The sequence below is a fragment of the Muntiacus reevesi genome, chromosome 11 (genome assembly GCF_963930625.1).
Source record: "Muntiacus reevesi chromosome 11, mMunRee1.1, whole genome shotgun sequence".
Lineage (NCBI taxonomy): Eukaryota > Metazoa > Chordata > Mammalia > Artiodactyla > Cervidae > Muntiacus > Muntiacus reevesi.
Genome location: NC_089259.1, coordinates 60967023 through 60985498, shown reverse-complemented (window position 1 = coordinate 60985498; position 18476 = coordinate 60967023).

Sequence of the window (18476 nt, the reverse complement as noted above, 5' to 3'; positions counted from 1 at the left end):
AAGAGAATTCTGTACCACCAAACCAGCTTTACAACAAATGTTAAAGAGACTTTTATAGTCAAGAAATAAAAAAGAAGAAAAAAGATCTACAAAATCAACCCAAAACAATTAAGAAAATGGCAATAGGAACATATATATCAATAATTACTTTAAATGTAAATGGATTAAGTGCTCCAACCAGAAGATACAGACTGGCTCAATGGATACAAAAACAAGACCCATAGATATGCTGTCTACAAGAAACCCACTTCAGACTTAAAGACACATATAGACTGAAAGTGAGAAGATGGAAAAATACATTCCATTCAAATGGGAAGCAAAAGAAAGCTGGAGTAGCAATCCTTATATCAGACAAAATAGACTTTAAAATAAAGAATATTACAATAGATAAGGAAGGACACTACATAATGATCAAGGGAGCAATCCAAGAGGAAGACATAACAATTGCAAATATCTATGCATCCAACAAAGGATCACTTCAATAAATAAAACAAACCCTAACAGACAAAAAAGGAGAAATTGACAGTAACACAATAGGAGTAGGAGACTTTAACACCTTACTCACACCAATGGGCATATAATCAAAGCAGAAAATTAATAGGGAAGCACAAGTCTTAAATGATACATTAGATGAGATGGATCTCATTGATATCTTCTGGACATTCCATCCAAATGCAGAAGAATACATCTTTTTCTCAAGTGCACATGGAACATTCTCCAGGATAGACCACATTTTGAGTCAAAAATCAAACCTCAGTAAATTGTATCAAGCATCCTCTCTGACAACAACGCTATGAGACTAGATATCAATTACAAGGAAAAAAAAACTGTAAGAAACACAAACACATGGAGATTAAACAACACGTTTCTAAATAACCAACAGTTTTCTGAAGAAATCAAAAGGGAAATAAAAAAAATTCTAGAAACAAACGACAATGAAAACACAACAACTCAAACCCTATGGGATGCAGCAAAAGCAGTTCTAAGAAGGAGGTTTATAGAAATACAATCCTACCTCAAGAAACAAGAAAAACATCGAATAGACAACCTAATTTACAGCTAAAACAACTGGAAAAAGAAGAAGAAAAACAACAACAAAATATAACCCCAAAATTAGTAGGAGGAAAGAAATCATAAAGATCCAAGCAGAAATAATTGAAAAAGAAATTAAAGAAACAGTAGTAAACATTAATAAAACCAAAAGCTGTTTCTTTGAGAAGATAAAATTGACAAGTCTTTAGCCAGGCTTATCAAGAAAAAAAGAGGGAAGAATCAAATCAACAAAATTCAAAATGAAAAAGGAGAGGTTACAACAGACAGTGTAGAAATACAAAGGATTATAAGAGACTATTATGAACAACTATATGGAAATAAAATGAATAACTTGGAAGAAATGGACAGAGTCTTAAAAAAGTTCAATCTTCCATGACTAAAACAGGAAGAAATAGACATTATGAAAAACCCAATTATAAAAACTGAAATTGAAGCTGTGATCAAAAATCTCCCAAAGAACAAAAGCCCAGGGCCAGATGGCTTCACAGGAGAATTCTGTCGAACACTTAGAGAAGAGCTAATGCCTATCCTTATAAAACTCTTTCAAAAAATTACAGAGGAAGGAACACTTCCAAACTCATTCTACAAAGCCACCATCACCCTGATACCAAAACCAGACAAAGATAACACAAAAAAGGAAAACTACAGGCCCGTATCACTGATTAACAAAGATGTAAAATCCTCAACAAAATTTTAGCAGACAGAATTCAGCAACAAATCAAAAAGCTCATAACACCATGAAGATGGGTTTATTCCAGGAATGCAAGGATTCTTTAATATGTGCAAACCAATCAATGTGATACACCATATTAACAAATTTAAAGATAAAAACATTATGGTCATCTGAATAGATGCAGAAAAAGCCTTTGACAAAATTCAGCACCCATTTATAATTAAAGCTCTTGTAAATATGGGCATAGAAGGAACCTACCTCAACATAGTAAAGGCCATATATGATAAACCTACAGCAAGCATTATTCTCAGTGGTGAAAAACTGAAAGCATTCCCTCTAAGATCAGGAACAAGACAAGGTAGTCTACTTTTACTGCTATTATTCAACATAGTTCTGGAAGTCCTAACAACAGCAATCAGAAAAGAAAAAGAAATAAAAGGAATCCAGACTGGAAAAGAAGAAGTAAAGCTATCACTGCTTGCAGATGATAGGTACTGTACACAGAAAATCCTAAAGATAGTATCAGAAAGTAACTAGAGCTAACCAGTTAATTTAGCAAAGTTTCAGGATACAAAAATCAACACACAGAAATCACTTGCATTTCTATATACTAACAATGAAAAATCAGAAAAAGAAGTTAAGGAATCAATCCTATTCACCATTGCAACAAAAAAAATGAAATATCTAGGAATAAACTTACCTAAGGAGGCAAAAAACTATACACAGAAAGTTATAAGATACTAATGAAAGAAATCAAAGATGAATAAACAGATGGAGAGATAGTCCATGTTCCTGTGTAGGAAGAATCAATATTGTGAAAATGGCTCTATTACCAAATGCAATCTACAGATTCAATGTGATCCCTCTCAAGTTACCAATGGCATTTTTTCACAGAACTAGAACAAAAAATTTCACAATTCATATGGAAACACAAAAGACCCCGAATAGCCAAAGCAGTCTTGAGAAGGAAGAATGGAGCTGGAGAAATCAACCTTCCTGACTTCAGATTATACTACAAAGCTACATTCATCAAGACAGCATGGTACTGGCACAAAAACAAATATAGACCAATGGAACAAGCTAGAAAGCCCAGAAATAAACCCATGCACCTATAAAAGTACCTTATTTTTGACAAAGGAGGAAAGAATATACAATGGGGCAAAGACAACCTCTTCAGTAAATGGTGCTGGGAAAACTGGACAACTACATGTAAAAGGAGGACTTCCCTTGGAGTCTCAGATGGTAAAGTGTCTGCCTACAATGCAGGAGACTCAGGTTCGATCCTTGGGTCGGGAAGGTCCTCTGGAGAAAGAAATAGCAACCCACTCCAGTACTTTTGCCTGGAAAATCCCATGGACAGAGAAACGTAGTAGGCTACAGTCCATGGGGTCGCAAAGAGTCAGACACGACTGAGCGACTTCACTTTACATGTAAAATAATGAAATTAGAACACTTTCTAACACCATATGTAAAGTTAAACTCAAAATGGATTAAAGACCTAAATGTAAGACCAGAAAATATAAAACTCTTAGAGGAAAACATAGGCAGAACAGTCAATGGTGAAAATCAAAGCAAGATCCTCTATGACCCAACTTCTGAAGTAATGGAAATAAAAACAAAAGTAAACAGGTGGGACCTGATTAAGCTTAAAAGCTTTTGCACAGCAAAGAAAACTATAGGCAAGGTGAAAAGACAACCCTCGGAATGGGAGAAAATAATAGTAAATGAAACAACTGACAAAGGATTAATTTCCAAGATACACAAGCAGTTTATACCACTCAATACCAGAAAAACAAACAACCCAATCAAAAAGTGGGGAAAAGACTCCTAAACAGACATCTCTCCAAAGAAGACATACAGATGGCTAACAAATACATGAAAAGATGCTCAACATTGTTCATTATTAGATAAATGCAAATCAAAACCACAATGAGATATCAGCTCACAACAGTAAGAATGGCCATCATCAAAAGTCTACAAACAATAAATGTTGGAGAGGGTGTGGAGAAAGGGGAATGCTCTTGCACTGTTGGTGGGAATGTAAACTGATACAGCCACCATGGAAGATAGTATGGAGATTCCTTAAAAAACTAGGAATAAAACCACCATATGACCCAGCAATCCCATTCCTAGGCATATACCCTGAGGAAACCAAAATTGAAAAAGACACATTGTATCTCATTGTTCATTGCAGCACTATTTGCAATAGCTAGAACATGAAGCAATCTAGATTTCCATCAACAGATGAATGGATAAAGAAGTTGTGGTACATAAACACAATGGAATATTACTCAGCCATAAAAAATATTTGAGTCACTTCTGATGAGGTGGATGAACCTAAAATCTATTAAACAGAGTGAAGTGAGTCAGAAAGAGAAAGATGAATATCATATTCTAATGCATATATATGGAATCTAGAAACATGGTACTGAAGAATTTATTTACAGGGCAGCAATGGAGAAACAGACATTCTGGGAACAGACTTACAGATATGGCGAGAGGTGAGGAGAGGGTGAGATGTGTGGAAAGAATAACATGGAAGTTTACATTACCATATGTAAAATAGATGGCCAACGGGAATTTGCTGTATGGCCCAGGAAACTCAAACAGGGGCCTTGTATCAATCTGGAGGGGGTGGGGTGGGGAGGCGTGGGAAGTGCAAGGGAGGTTTCAAATGGAGGGCATTATGTATACCTATGGCTGATTCATGTTGAAGTGTGATAGAAACAACAAAATTCTGTAAAGCAATTATCCTTCAATTAAAAAAAAGAAAGAAAAAAAGTAGTAAATACAACAACAACATCAAACACAGACAACTAATATCACTAGCGCCATGAAATTAAAAGATGCTTGCTCCTTGGAAGAAAAGCTCTGATAAACCTAGACGTGTATTAAAAACCAGAGACAATGCTTTGCTGACAAAGGTCCATATAGTCAAAGCTATGGTTTTTCTAGTAGTCATGTATAGATGTGAGTGTTGGACCACAAAGAAGACTGAGTGCTGAAGAATTGATGTTTTTGGACTGCGGTGCTAGAGAAGACTCTTGAGAGTCCCTTGGACATCAAGGAGATCAAACCAGTCAATCCTAAAGGAAATCAACCCTGAATACTCATTGAAAGGACTGATGCTGAAACTGAAGCTCCAATACTTTGGCCACCGGATGCAAAGGGCTGGATCATTTGAAAAGACCCTGACCCTGGGAAAGATTGAAGGCGGGAGGAGAAGGGGACGAGAGAGGATAAGAGTGTTGGATGGCATCACCAACTCAATGGACATGAGTTTGAACAAACTCCAGGAGATAGTGAAGGACAGGGAAGCCTAGTGTGCAGCACTCCATGGGGTCGCAAGGAGTCAGACACAACTTATCAACTCAACAAAAACAAAAAAAATCACAAAATATCATAAAACGTCAGAGAAGTTTTCCAATAGAAATCAGGTGTTGTATTCAAGTGGTATAAATCAAATCGAGTTTATCCCTACATGCTAATGTCTGGGCAATTTTTCAATGCCATAAAAATTCAATAAATTTATAAACTATTACCAGAACATGCAGCCTTCTTTTTTAAAGTGTGCATGAAAATTTTTATTAAACATGTGAAAAATTAATATCTGCGATTGCTGTTTTTTTATAATTACTTACTTTGGTTTTTATTCTTCGGTCAAAACATAGTGCCATGGGAGAAATAAGGATAGATGGGAAAAAATAAAACTAGACTTTAAAAAAAAGTTTGCTTTAAGATCTGCTGAGATGAGAGATGGAGGAGCTTAGCCTAAAGGAAGTGCATTTGTTTTTGTCACTGCTCATAAATCTAGTTATACTTTTCTTTTACTTCATTCTGAACTTTCAAGACTAGAAAAGTTTCACTAAGATAACAGGGTATATTTTATGTATCTTTTAAAGCAACTTTCTAGGTAGAAATATTAACAAGTATATTTTTAAATAACAGGGACCCCTTTGTTAAACAAACTGGATTCACCAACAAATTCATTTACCTTTGTTTAAATTCACTGTCTTCTGGAGAAACATATTTGTTTTCCAGCGCCAATTATGCTTTTGAGGGCTTGAATGAGCCATTCATTCTGGAATAAATCTTTTGGGTGGCTTTGTTGGAGAAACCACTTAGGAATAGAGCAGTTTGTTTCAGTCAAATGGAGGATTCATTCAAGCAGTACTGGTTTTAGGAAACGCTATGCATTTTTGAGTAGGTACCTATCAAAATATATGATACAATAGTTTGTAATCCATTTTTGATAGGATCCACCCAAACATAAATTGTTTCTATTCAATCTACTGAATTTATCTCATAAATGCTGGTGAAATCATTGATTTAACCTATAATTTATTGTACATGGCATTAGAATCAGCCCACAAGGGGGCTCCCTTGCTTTAATTTTCAGAATTTCCTTTAAAATGGATTATGATACTTTTGAAGTTTTTTTTTTTTTTAAACCTTTGCAGAGGAATTTAATCAACCAATTTTGAATGCACCAGAAACTCTGAAATGTATTAATGGGTCACATTAACCTGAAAGAAAGAAGTGCAGCCTCCACACTCTCTGGGGCATCTCATTTTCCTTAGTAAAAACTTTCTTTACCAAATGTCATCTTGTTAGTCAACGATGACAAAATTGTGCTTCTCTAAGTTGTGCAAAGCCAACTGTATCAATGATTACATAAACACTATGAGACAAATAACATAATTTCAGTGCTTAAATTCTGTGAGACTTTCATGGTTTCCCTATGTCAGACTGCTGTTTCAAATGAGCAGATAGGTACTGTAGATGTATTGCTTTTGTAACATGAGTCTGTAAAAAAAAGTATCCCTTTGTTTCCTCCATAAAATAGGACTCTAGGATCTTTGAAAATATGTACTCAGATGCATTTGTTAGATTCTTTCTCACAAATCCCACTGTTAATTCAATTTAATTCAAAAGAGATTTCTCAAGTGTTGGCTTCATCAAAAATACTGTTTTAAAAAGTCAAATGGGTCTTATAGATGGAGAAGAAATTATATCCCCAGGCAGCTTAGAGTTTCATAGTAAAGAGTGAAGTAGAACCATTGTATGGCAAAATGATGGAGGTGCTGAATAATACAAGGAGGTCTGCATCTTGATAAGGTAGAAACAAAGAGCATGCATTTGTTAGGTTTAAATATATCTCATATCACATAATTTGATATTTCTTAATCAAATATTTGTTGCTTATTTGCCTTATGCCACTCACAATGATGAATATCTTTTGTGCAGTCTCTCAAATAATTGTCATACTAAACCATGTGGTGGGTGTGATCATGAGCCTACGCTTTAGGCTTCAGTCGGGCACGGAATGAGCGGTGGTGCCCAGCTTGGCCTCTAGGTGGTGAGCACGTCTCTTTTTGGTTATGAAGCAAAAGTCACTGTTTTGTTCCGTTCCCTGCTTTTCTGTTGTTGTTTAGTCACTCAGTTGTATCCGACTCTTGTGACCCCACGGACTCTAACCTGTCAGGCTCCTCTGTCCATGGGATTTCCCAGACAAGAATACTGGAGTGGGTAGACCTTCGCTTCTTCAGGGGGATATTCCTGATCCAGGGATCGAACCTGGGCTTCTGGCAATGCAGATGGATTCCTAACAGTCTGAGTCCACTTAAAATGTATCTGAAAAACATGTGGGCATTCGATGGGCTGTAGTTTCTCAGCTCTTAGTGTAGGTTCTTTGACCTCTGTTACGTATCTTCTTTCTTGTTTCTTACCTATTCCAGGATTTAGGAAGTGACACTTTGTGGTTCATAACAAACCAGATACTCTGGGAGTATAGAATCAGGTCTTAATATTTACATCAGGATCTTTTTGCTTATATAAGATATTGACAAAGGGGATGAGTTCATTACTCGTGCTTCAGTTTGTTTCTTTTGAAGGTAGTGGTTCTTTTATGAGCATCACTCACTATATAGGAAGAGTTTCTCCAGCCTCACACTCCAAGTTGATAATAGATCTCAAAATGAGTGATAGTTACCTCTAATGTAGAAAACAATTAAAGCAGAGGTTTCCAGTTTAAATATTTGCTTGTCCTAGAATACTTTCATTACCAGAACCATTTAAAAATACGACAACAACAACAACAAAAATCTGCTTTGAACTCTTATTAATTTATATAGCTTGGCAAGAAATAGTATTAGCCCAAGTATACACAGTTCTTGAAGAACTAAGGTTTAGTCATCAGAATTGTGGAAATACTATTACTTTCATTCTCTACTCCCTGATTCCTGCATCTCTTACATCAGGTCTTTACTGTGCTAAATGTCCATGCAGCAAAAATAGAATCACAACAGCCCTGAAGAAGACAGATATCCTTGAAGAGACATCCCTGTTGTCTAACTGGGTTTTCTAACACCTAGCTCCTCTATTTCCTGGTTTATTAATGTTTGGTCTATTGTGATGATTATTTTTATGTATCAACTTGACTAGGCCATGAGGTGGCCAGATATTGGGTCAGACATAATTCTGGTTGCTTCTGTGAAGGTGTTTTTGGAAGAGTGTAACATTTAGGTCAGTAGACCACATGAAGAGATTGCCTTCCTCCGTGTGACTGGGCCACATTCAATCAATTAAAAGCTTGAACAGAACAAAAAGGCCATCCCCATGGCCTCTAAACTGGGACATTGGCTTTTTTCTTTCCTTTGGACTAGAACTAAAACTTCCTGGATCTTGAGTCTGTCAGAACTTCAGACTGAAATTACTCCATCCACTCTCTTGACTTTTAGGCCTTTAGACCTGGACTGGAACTAAACCACTGACTCTCTTGTGTTTCCAACTTGCCAGCTCACCCTGTAGATGCTGAGACTGGAAAATGTCCATAGTTGCATGTGCCAATTCCTTATGATAAATCTCTTTATATATAAGTGCACAGCATATACCTACACACACATTCTATAAGCATTCTGTTGGTTCTCTGCATGTATGCATGCTAAATCACTTCAGTCATGGTCAACTATTTTCGACCCTATGGACTGTCACAGGCCAGGCTCCTCTGTCCATGGGGTTTTCCAGGCAAGAATACTGGAGTAGGTTGCCATATCCTACTCCAGGGGATCTTCCCAACCCAGGGGTTGAACCTGGTCTCTTGTTTCCTGATTGGCAGGTGGGTTCTTTACCACTAGTGTCACCTAGAAAGCTCACCTGGTTCTCTGAAGAAGCCTGACTAATACACACAGACATACATATGGTATATATGTGTGAGATCAATCAGTACCCAGCTCCCTGAATTAGCAGTCCAGAAACTTTCCTTTACTCTCTGTGGCTGGCCTATGAATACTGACAACGCGGGCCTCCTTCTGCTTTAACTTTGGATTCAGTGAACTGTACACATCTTTGGCTGTCTGCTGCAACTGAAGCCTTGAGATTCTTATTCTACTATAGAAGTATAGGGAAATTTCTGAGTATATGGAGGGAACATCCTTCTTCCACAACTGAGTTTACAACAGGGGAGGAAGATGTGGCTGACATTTCAAACTGGAACGTCATTGAGTTTTCCAAATACATTCTGATAAGCCTGAATGATGAAAATGTTTTATGTAGTATTTAGGTTTTCATAGAAAACAAACACTGTGAAAAACATTTTTCAAAATATGGAGACATTCAATCTTCCACACAATTCACTAATGACTCTTGGAATATGATATCAATGCAATTTATAAATAAAGAGTTGCTGTGCTTCTTTTTGGCTTGTTACCCAATTTCTTTAGGTTTGGATTGATTTTTTTAAAGTTTCTGGCTTTTACACATATGCTAATTTGTTCAATTTCTTTAATGGATGAAAAAGAAGACATTAAAATGTGCTGACATTAATGACAAGGTTTACATAAGGTTCTATTGAAATGTCTGGGATGAAAAAAGCAGATTGTATTTCAAGGCTTTTGGAAAACAAGACATAAATCTTCACTTGATAAGAGGAACAAATCAATAGAAAACAAAACACATTTATATGTTTCTGATAACACTACAAATGGGGAATAGAACAATAGGTTAACCTACTGTTCAAGAAGAGTCATTCCCTTTTTGTGCACAGCACATACAATTCAGGAACTTTGATAATTTTGAAAGTGCTTCTATTTTTTAAGTACCTCTAGCCCCTCTTTTATGAGTTGAAAATATGGTACGTTTTCTTATTTTTAACACTGTTAAATTTCCCTGCAAAGTGCTGAAACAAACAGAAAAAGAACACAGTGTCTCTACTTAAAACTGAGGGAAATCTACTCTGACATTTATAGTTGCTAGACAAAGTCATCTTTTTTTAGAGTAAGAAAATGCTAGAAAATATTGAATGGTTGCAACGAGGAAAGAAGAAACAATTACTGTTACCCAATATACTGAATATTAAATCAACAGGTCAGGATGAAGAGTTATGGCCCCAAAGATTTTATATACAGTGAAGCAAATTTCTATCCAATCTTGAACTTGACTTATGTCTTTATTTGTAATGAAAGCTTCTCTTTGTGTTATATTCCCTTTCCCATGTTTAGTGAAGGATTCCTTCCTTGCTTTTTTTTTTTTTCTTTCTTTTTACGGATCTACTAAAAAATCCCAGTGATTTGCTGCTTGAAACAGAACCTGGCATCATGAAGGTATGAATTCCTCACTGCAACTCTTTCAGTTCTGTGCTATCAGTTAGAAATAGTAAATCTCTGGTTTAGCAAGTAATCACACATAAAAGTAGAGAAAGGCATGGATGCATCCTATATTCTTCCTCTCCGGCTCGGTAGCATTTAGGCTTGCTAAATGCTATCACCAGATTTTAAAGTGAAACTTGGACATCCCATTTGGAGATAGATTTGGGGAATACCATGTGTCCTTTGCATATTATAATAAGACATAGAATTATTCCTGGTCACATAGCATATGCTTATTTCCTCTGGTCTGACATTGTTGGATATCTCACTGAAAGGTATTCAGACAATTTTCACAAATGGTATGGCCAGCATCTTTCATCATGATGTTGAAAGAATTTTCCTTTGTGCAGTCTAGGGCAGCAAGTATGGTTAGACTATAAAGTAGGATTTTAGTGATTCCAATCCAGTGACTTGAAAGAATGAAAGAAAGACAACTTCTTTATTCAGATTTTGCTAAATCTGAAAACTTTCTAATTTCCACTTTCATCTTGGGTCCCTTCACCTCTGTTTACACTGATATTTAAATTCGTTCCAATCAAATAATTTTATTGGTGTGCAAACCTTAATTTCCTTGAGCAAGGATAAATAAATGTCTCTTTGATGATACGGTGAGGGTGTATTGTATTGGTACATGGGTTCACAAAGAAACCCACTTTTCATAAATGAGACAAAATCTTAAAAGATAAAATCATAGCCATGACCTTCATCCAATTCAAGATGTTTTCTCCAGAAATCTGAAAGGTGACTGAGAGATTGACTGTATGAAGCAGATTGAAGACACTAGAGGGATACCTGAGTTATCTCTAACATACTAACTTTGCAATATTATTCTCAGAAAGGATGTACTTATGTAATGAAATTTTTTCCAAGAAGGTCAAATATTTTTGTGTTCAAATTTTCAATATTGGCACACAAAAACATGCCAATGTTTGCTTTAATATTAATCATTAAATTCCCTATTTAATAGATTAAATCTATAAGATTAGGAGAACACATAGGCCCACAATTCACCATTAGTTGGAACAGATAGATATCCATGAGTTCTTTGCCATATATTCAACTGCTACATTATTATATCATAGTGTATGCAGATACATGCCCAGGGTTAACAAAATTGTACCACAATTCAAGTTTCTTTGTCCTCAATCTAATTCTCTTTCCCACAGCATACAATAGGTATCTACCAACAGTTATTCACATAGAGTCAACATAGAAAGTTGGTGATGGATAATGGGTCACAGAGAACTTTGGGTATTTTCCTAAGTCTTTACTGTTGACAAATGTTCATTTTGCAATGGTTTTTAAGCAACATTTGATAATATGGTTTATCTTATTATTATGGCTTCCCCCTTCTTTAACTTCTTATTCCTGACAATCTTTCAGGATTAATTATCTGCATTTCTGTTCATTCTAGGATTCTATGTGCTCTCACAATCTCACAATAATCGCATTTCTGTTACTGAATTTATCATAGTATTTTAACTTTATATGGAATTTATCTCTCCAAATTGCACTTATACTTCTTAAAAGAAATGATCATGTCTTAGATATTTGTGTACTCTCTTTAAATCAGATAGTGTTGCAATGAAAGAGCAAGCAACATGTCACCAGAGGTCATGGCTATTTAAAACCCTAGCCCTGTTACCTGCACCAATTCCACTTGCTTATTCCTCAGTTTAGAACAAGTGTAAATGATCAGGAGTTGCTTTATTTTTTTAGTTTGAATTCATGAATTCTATCTCTAAAGTTGGCACTGATGGATGCCAGAATATTCAATAAAATAATAACTTTTTGCCCATTCTGGTGCCCATTAAACTTTTTATTAATGGTTTTAATATGAAATCAACAACCAGTAAATAATTGGTGAGTTGAGAAATTCCTAACTTCACGATTCTCCAAAGTTTAAGTTATTGATCTTATTTGCTACGGTGCTGGCAATTTGACCAAGTGTCCTGCCAAGTCAGTAATTAAAATATAAATCGGTTTTTATGAATCAAAGGGTTTCCCTTCTGTATAAATAAATCCTTGGGGACACCAGCAATTGATATCATACACATGTGCAAAGTCAAACAAGAGAAGGTTATTTGCAGTTGGAGCGAGAAAAAACATTAGAGGTGTTCTGATTTGTAAGATAGAATTACTCTAAACAGAGATTCTCAGTCTGAACACTATCCATTGTGATAAAATTTACCAAATAATCTGCACTGTGAAGCATTTAGTTCATACTAATCCCCTTGACAATGCAGATAATCCAGTCTCCTAGTGCCTGTGTTTATTTGTAAATCTCCAATTTCAAACTCTGAAAAATAGACATCTCTCATGATGGTTATGTTTCCTTTCTACCTTTGACAGGCCTATTTCAAACACAGGCAATTCTTGGGGAACCTATTATATTGAAAGCATTTAAAGCCCTAAATGTCATGTGTAGGGCAGTATTATAACTTTCACTTTACACACACAATATACAGATTCCACTTGAAACTGGGCGTTTTCTTCCCTCCACGTTGCAGCCTGGCCGAGCAGAGACCAGAACCTGCCCCATGACTCCTGGGTGCAGTAAGCTGCACCCTAGTGATGGTCCTAGGAAGCATGCCCAGTGGACATTCTTGGGGAAGGATGTGCTCTCTGCTAGTTTCACTGTCTGCCCCTGCGACCTTCCCCGTGGAAACAAAACAAGATGTTCCTGATCAACAGCAGAGCCTTCGCTGTACTTCCTCTTTATGGTGCGCTGATCAAACTCCCCAGTAGAGCTATTTCCTAATGATCTCATGTGACCTCTGCCAGCTAAAGGGCAGGCTGAATGGAGCCGTTTTGTCTTCCTGCCATGGAGAGCAGGAGAGCCCCCTGACTCCCCGCTTGCAAATTGTATGTGTCTGTCTGTTCATGGAGCGCTGGCCCGCGTTTCAGGTCTCTCTCACCCGCCGTGCTGGACGCGGCACCTCCAGCCTGTTAGACGGTGAGTGGGACGGGGACCGTCCTGAGGCCTGAGTCACTTTGAGGGAGAAACCGGGGATGCGGCGGGGGACGATGCTAGACAGAGAGACTTTTCCAAGGAGCTTGGAGTGGGTATTCCGAGACAGACTCTGGCGAACGGAGGAAAAAGAGTGAAAAGCTGTACCTGAGAACTGATGTGGTACAGCACCGCGCGGATATGGCTGCTTCCTTTTCCCCTGCGTTTCTCCACTCTTAACTGAGAACGGAATGATTGGAAAGGACACATGAGTGGGGCTCTTTCCCTCCTTTTCTTTCTTTCTTTTTTTTTTTTTAATAACTGGAGCATAGTTGTTTTACAATGCTGTGTTAGTTTCTACTGCATGACAAAGTGAATCAGCTATACCTAAATATATATATATATATCATCTCTTTTTGGATTTCCTTCCATCTAGGTTACCACAGAGGGCCGAGCAGAGTTCCCTGCACTATCCAGTAGGTTCTCATTAGTTTTCTATTTCATTTGTTGTTTAGTTGGTAAGTCGTGTCTGAATCTTTTGCAACGCCATGAACTATATAGCCTGCCAGGCTCCTCTGTCCATGGGATTTCCCAGGCAGGGATACTGGAGGGAGTTGCCATTTCTTTCTCCAGGGCTCTTCCTAACCTGGGGATTGAACTTGCATCTCCTGCACTGGCAGGTGGATTCTTTTCCACTGAGCCACCAGGGAAGTCAATCCATTTCAACCCCAATCTCCCAATTCATCCCAATCCCGCTTTCTCTCTTGGTAACCATACATTTTTTTTTTTTACATCTGTGTCTCTATTTCTGCTTCACATTAATAAATAAGATAGTTTATACCATTTTTTTTCAGATTCCACATATATTCATTAACATATACTATCTGTTTATCTCTCTCTGACTTACTTCACTCTGTTTGACAGTCTCTTGGTCCATCCATGGCTCTACAGATGACCCAGTACCCTGCTTTTCAAGTGTACCCCAGCTGAGGCTGATCCGATTGAGTGTGACTGGGGAGATAAGTACCAGGTCTCCTTATCTGGCCGCTTTCCTCCTCAACATGCCACTTAGATCTTACTTTTTCGTTGTGGATTTTCTGAAAACGAAGGGACATTTCAATCTCCTCTCTGCTTAAATAAAAAGACTGAAACCTCTCCTTCTGGCCATAATGTCCTCTTATTTCAGTCTGAAGAGGAAGTGAGGAAGCAGAAGCTCTGATGGCAAAGAAGTGGGCAGCTGGAGTCCCTGGCCCAGAAGACCTCTTTTCCTTTCCTATTGTTTAATCTTTTATAGTTGGGGTAGGACTCTGTGCGCTCAGGCACTCAGTCATGTCTGACTCTTTGCAACCCAATGGACTGTAGCCCGCCAGGCTCCTCTGTCCATGGAGTTTTCCAGACAAGAATAGTAGAGTGGGTTACCATTTCCTACTCCAGAGAATCTTCCTGACCCAGGAATTGAACCTGTGTCTCTTGCATCTGCTGCACTGGCAGGCAGATTCTTCACCACTAGTGCCACCTGGGAAACCACCTTAGGTGGGACTAGGAGTCTCTAATTCAAACTACTATACATCGTTCATTTGGTCCACATATGTTTTTTTTTTTTTCACATATGTTTTAAAAATGCTTCCTGAATTGTGCAATAAGGCAGATGGTGATGAGGGTAGGTATTAAGTCCAGAAAAACAAGGAGGGAGGCTCCTAGATGGACGGTTTTCATGGTGTCACACCTTGGAATCAGAAATGAACACAGATGGTGAGATATGAACAGTAAAGGATTAATCTAATAAAAATGTGTCAATTAAAAAAAAATCCATTTCTACTGTGCTATATTTACATTTTGGTACAAGAGCCCTTTGGATGGAAAACCACCCATCTTTCCCCTGTTTACACAGACTAAGGCACCAAGATGGGCTTCCCTGATGTCTCAGACAGTATAGAATCTGCCCACAATGTGGGAGACTTGGGTTCAATCCCTGGTCAGAAAGATTCCCTAGAGAACAGAATGGCAACCCACTACAGTATTCTTGCCTGGAGAATTCCATAGACAGAGGATCCTGACTGGCTATAGCCCATGGGGACACAAAGAGTCAGATATGACTGAGAGACTAGCAGTTTCACTTTCTCAAGGCACCAAGATAAAGACTTGTGTGGCTAGGTCACTCCAAGCATTTAAAATGCATGTGCCATTTTTTGTATGTAGGGTTGCATGTGCACACAGGAGCAAGCACGTGATAACATTTTAAGTAGACTTTGTGCTATTATAGGAAGAGAGAGAAACAGTTGAGAGAGACCAACGCAGGGATCATAGCCAGGTGATATACAGATCCAAATATTGCTGAGAGGGAGACAAATGATAGGAGTGTGAAGAGTGCCTTTCTATCTATTTTCCTCTGCCAGTTTAAATTTATCCTTCGAGCTACATGAATGCTATCATTCAATACTGGAGCTTGGTTAAGGAAAAAAAAAAAAAAAAAACAAAACAGAAGAGAGATGGGGCCTAGGGTGTAGCAATGATAGCTAGTGATTTGAACTGCAGGGTTGGTAGACAGCAGGTTAGATATCATTCCCTTTTGAATTCAGAAAGCAAGAATGGGTCATAAAGCTCCCAGGTAGGAGATGTCATTCTTAGGTAACATATACAGAGAAGAATGGAGAAGACAACTTGTATTATCTAAATCAGAAATAGTTTTCCATAGGCAGTAATGGTAAAGAACTCACCTGCCAATGTAGGAGACACAAGAGACTTGGATTTGATCCCTGGATCAGGAAGCTCCCCTGGAGGAGGGCATGGCAACCCACTCCAGTATTCTTGCCTGGAGAACCCCATGGACAGAGGAGCCTGGTGGGCTACAATCTATAGGATTGGAAAGAGCTGGACACAACTGGAGTAACTTAGCACACACGATCTAAGGGTGCACAATCTTATTTTTCCCTAACTTTGCATGTAAACTATATTACTTAAAGAAAAATCATTATTTTTAATACTAACAAACTGAAGTGAAAAAATTAGTATTCTTCAGGAATCCTGTCAAGGACACTATTATACTTGTTCAAAAGAAATTTCTTAGCAAATTCACATAAGGTAAGCTGAAACCTCTGCAACTTTATTTTCTCGGGCTCCAAAATCACTGCAGATGGTGAATTCGGCCTTGAAAATAAAAGTTGCTTGCTCCTTGCAAGAAAAGCTATGACCAACCTAGACAGCTTGTTGAAAAGCAGAGACATTACTTTGCTGACAAGGGTCTGTCTAGTCAAAGCTATGGTTTTTCCAGTAGTCATGTATGGATGTGAGATTTGAACCATGAAGAAAGCTGAATGCTGAAGAACTGATGCTTTTGAACTTTGGTGTGGGAGGACTCTTGAGAGTCCCTTGGACTGCAAGGAGATCAAACCAGTCAATCCTAACGGAAATCAGTTCTGAATATTCATTGGAAGAACTGATGCTGAAGCTGAAGCTCCAATACTTTGGTCACCCGATGCGAAGAGCTGACTCATTGGAAAAGACCCTGATGCTGGGAAAGATTGAAGGCAGGAGGAGAAGGGGATGGACAGAAGATGAGATGGTTGAACGGCATCATCGACTTGATGGACATGAGTTTGAGCAAGCTCCAGGAGTTGGTGACGGACAGGGAAGCCTGGTGTGCTGCAGTCCATGGGGTCACAAAGAGTAGGACAAGACTGAGTGACTGAACTGAACTGAAGCTGAAACCTCTGGGTATCTCAAAGCGGTAGAACCACCAAGTATAAGAAGGGGAAGTTTTTACTATTTATTTCAGAAAGGAGGCTAGGGAAGAAGTAGGGATGTAGGTAGTGAAAAGGTAAAAAAAAATTCTTGCAAAGTATGAGATGACCCTACCCTCAGTTCCTTCAAAATTTTAGTAAAATTAGTACTCACAAATGTTACAGGCATGTAATTCTGTTGGAGGAGGGGGCCATGAAAGAGTTGAGTTTCAAATTTAACTCAGTGTAGCAGAAGCTGTCAAATTTGGAAGAGAAGTCCACAGAAAGATAGTGCAAGAGAAGACATTGTACAGAATTTGAAAAATTTCCAGAAGTTGTTTGGAGGGGTAATTTGGACTAGTGTATGACATGACATTGTGAGTTAAATTCACATTTAATTTATCTCAGAGATCTCTCAGCTGACAGGTGGTTTAAAGTATATTTAGAGTCTTTTTTTTTTTGATCCATATATGTGTGCAGATATACACATAAATAGTTGAGATCTTACTATGGATAAAATGTCTCCTCATTTTTATGAGGCTATAATTTGTTCCAAAAACCCATAAAGATTGTAAGTAAACACAATTTTAATTTATAATATTTCATAAAATGACTAGGCCACATTTCACTTTTCAGTTTCTGTATTTGAATTTTTTCAGATTGATTTGTAATTATATTTGACACTGTAATAAGCAACAATATACTTAAATAGTTTTAAATGTGATTCTCTCCATCACAGAAATTCCTAGAAGTATAGCAACATGTAATATTTTTAAAGCTGTTAATACTTATAGACAAATTGCTCTTCAGAAATTTACCACTCTCTAATCTCCCCAGAAATTGGAAAATCTCCTTTTCATTATCTCTCATTGGAATGGAGTACTATCAAATTCTGCTATTTGCTAATTTGGTAGCTGAAAGTGATTTCAAAATTTAAATCTGAATATTAGAAACAGTATGAGTTTGTTCATTTTTTAGAGGGACCTTGTGTCTTTCTAACAGATTTGCATAATTTTGTATAAAATATTAATGAGGGTCAGGAAGATCTGCTGGAGAAGGGAATGGCAACCTCTCCAGTATTCTTTCCTGGAGAATTCCATGGACAGAGGAACCTGGCAGTCTACAGTTCATGGGGTCGTGAAGAGTCTGACATGACTGAGTGACTAACCCTTTCTTTAATGAGTATTAAGAATTAATAGAGTTAATAAAGTTAATAAAGTTTCAGATCTATTACCTGGAGATATATTAAAGCGGTTTTTAAAATGTTTCCTATTATATCTAAGTGATTGAACTTTACATCAGAAGAGTTCCTTTTGTTTAGAAAGTGCTATATATGTTAACTTTTTATTACTATTAGTACTTCACTTGTAAATTCATCAAATAGAAAATAACTTACAAATTCTTAGAGTTAAAGAGATCTTAGCAACTATGGAAAG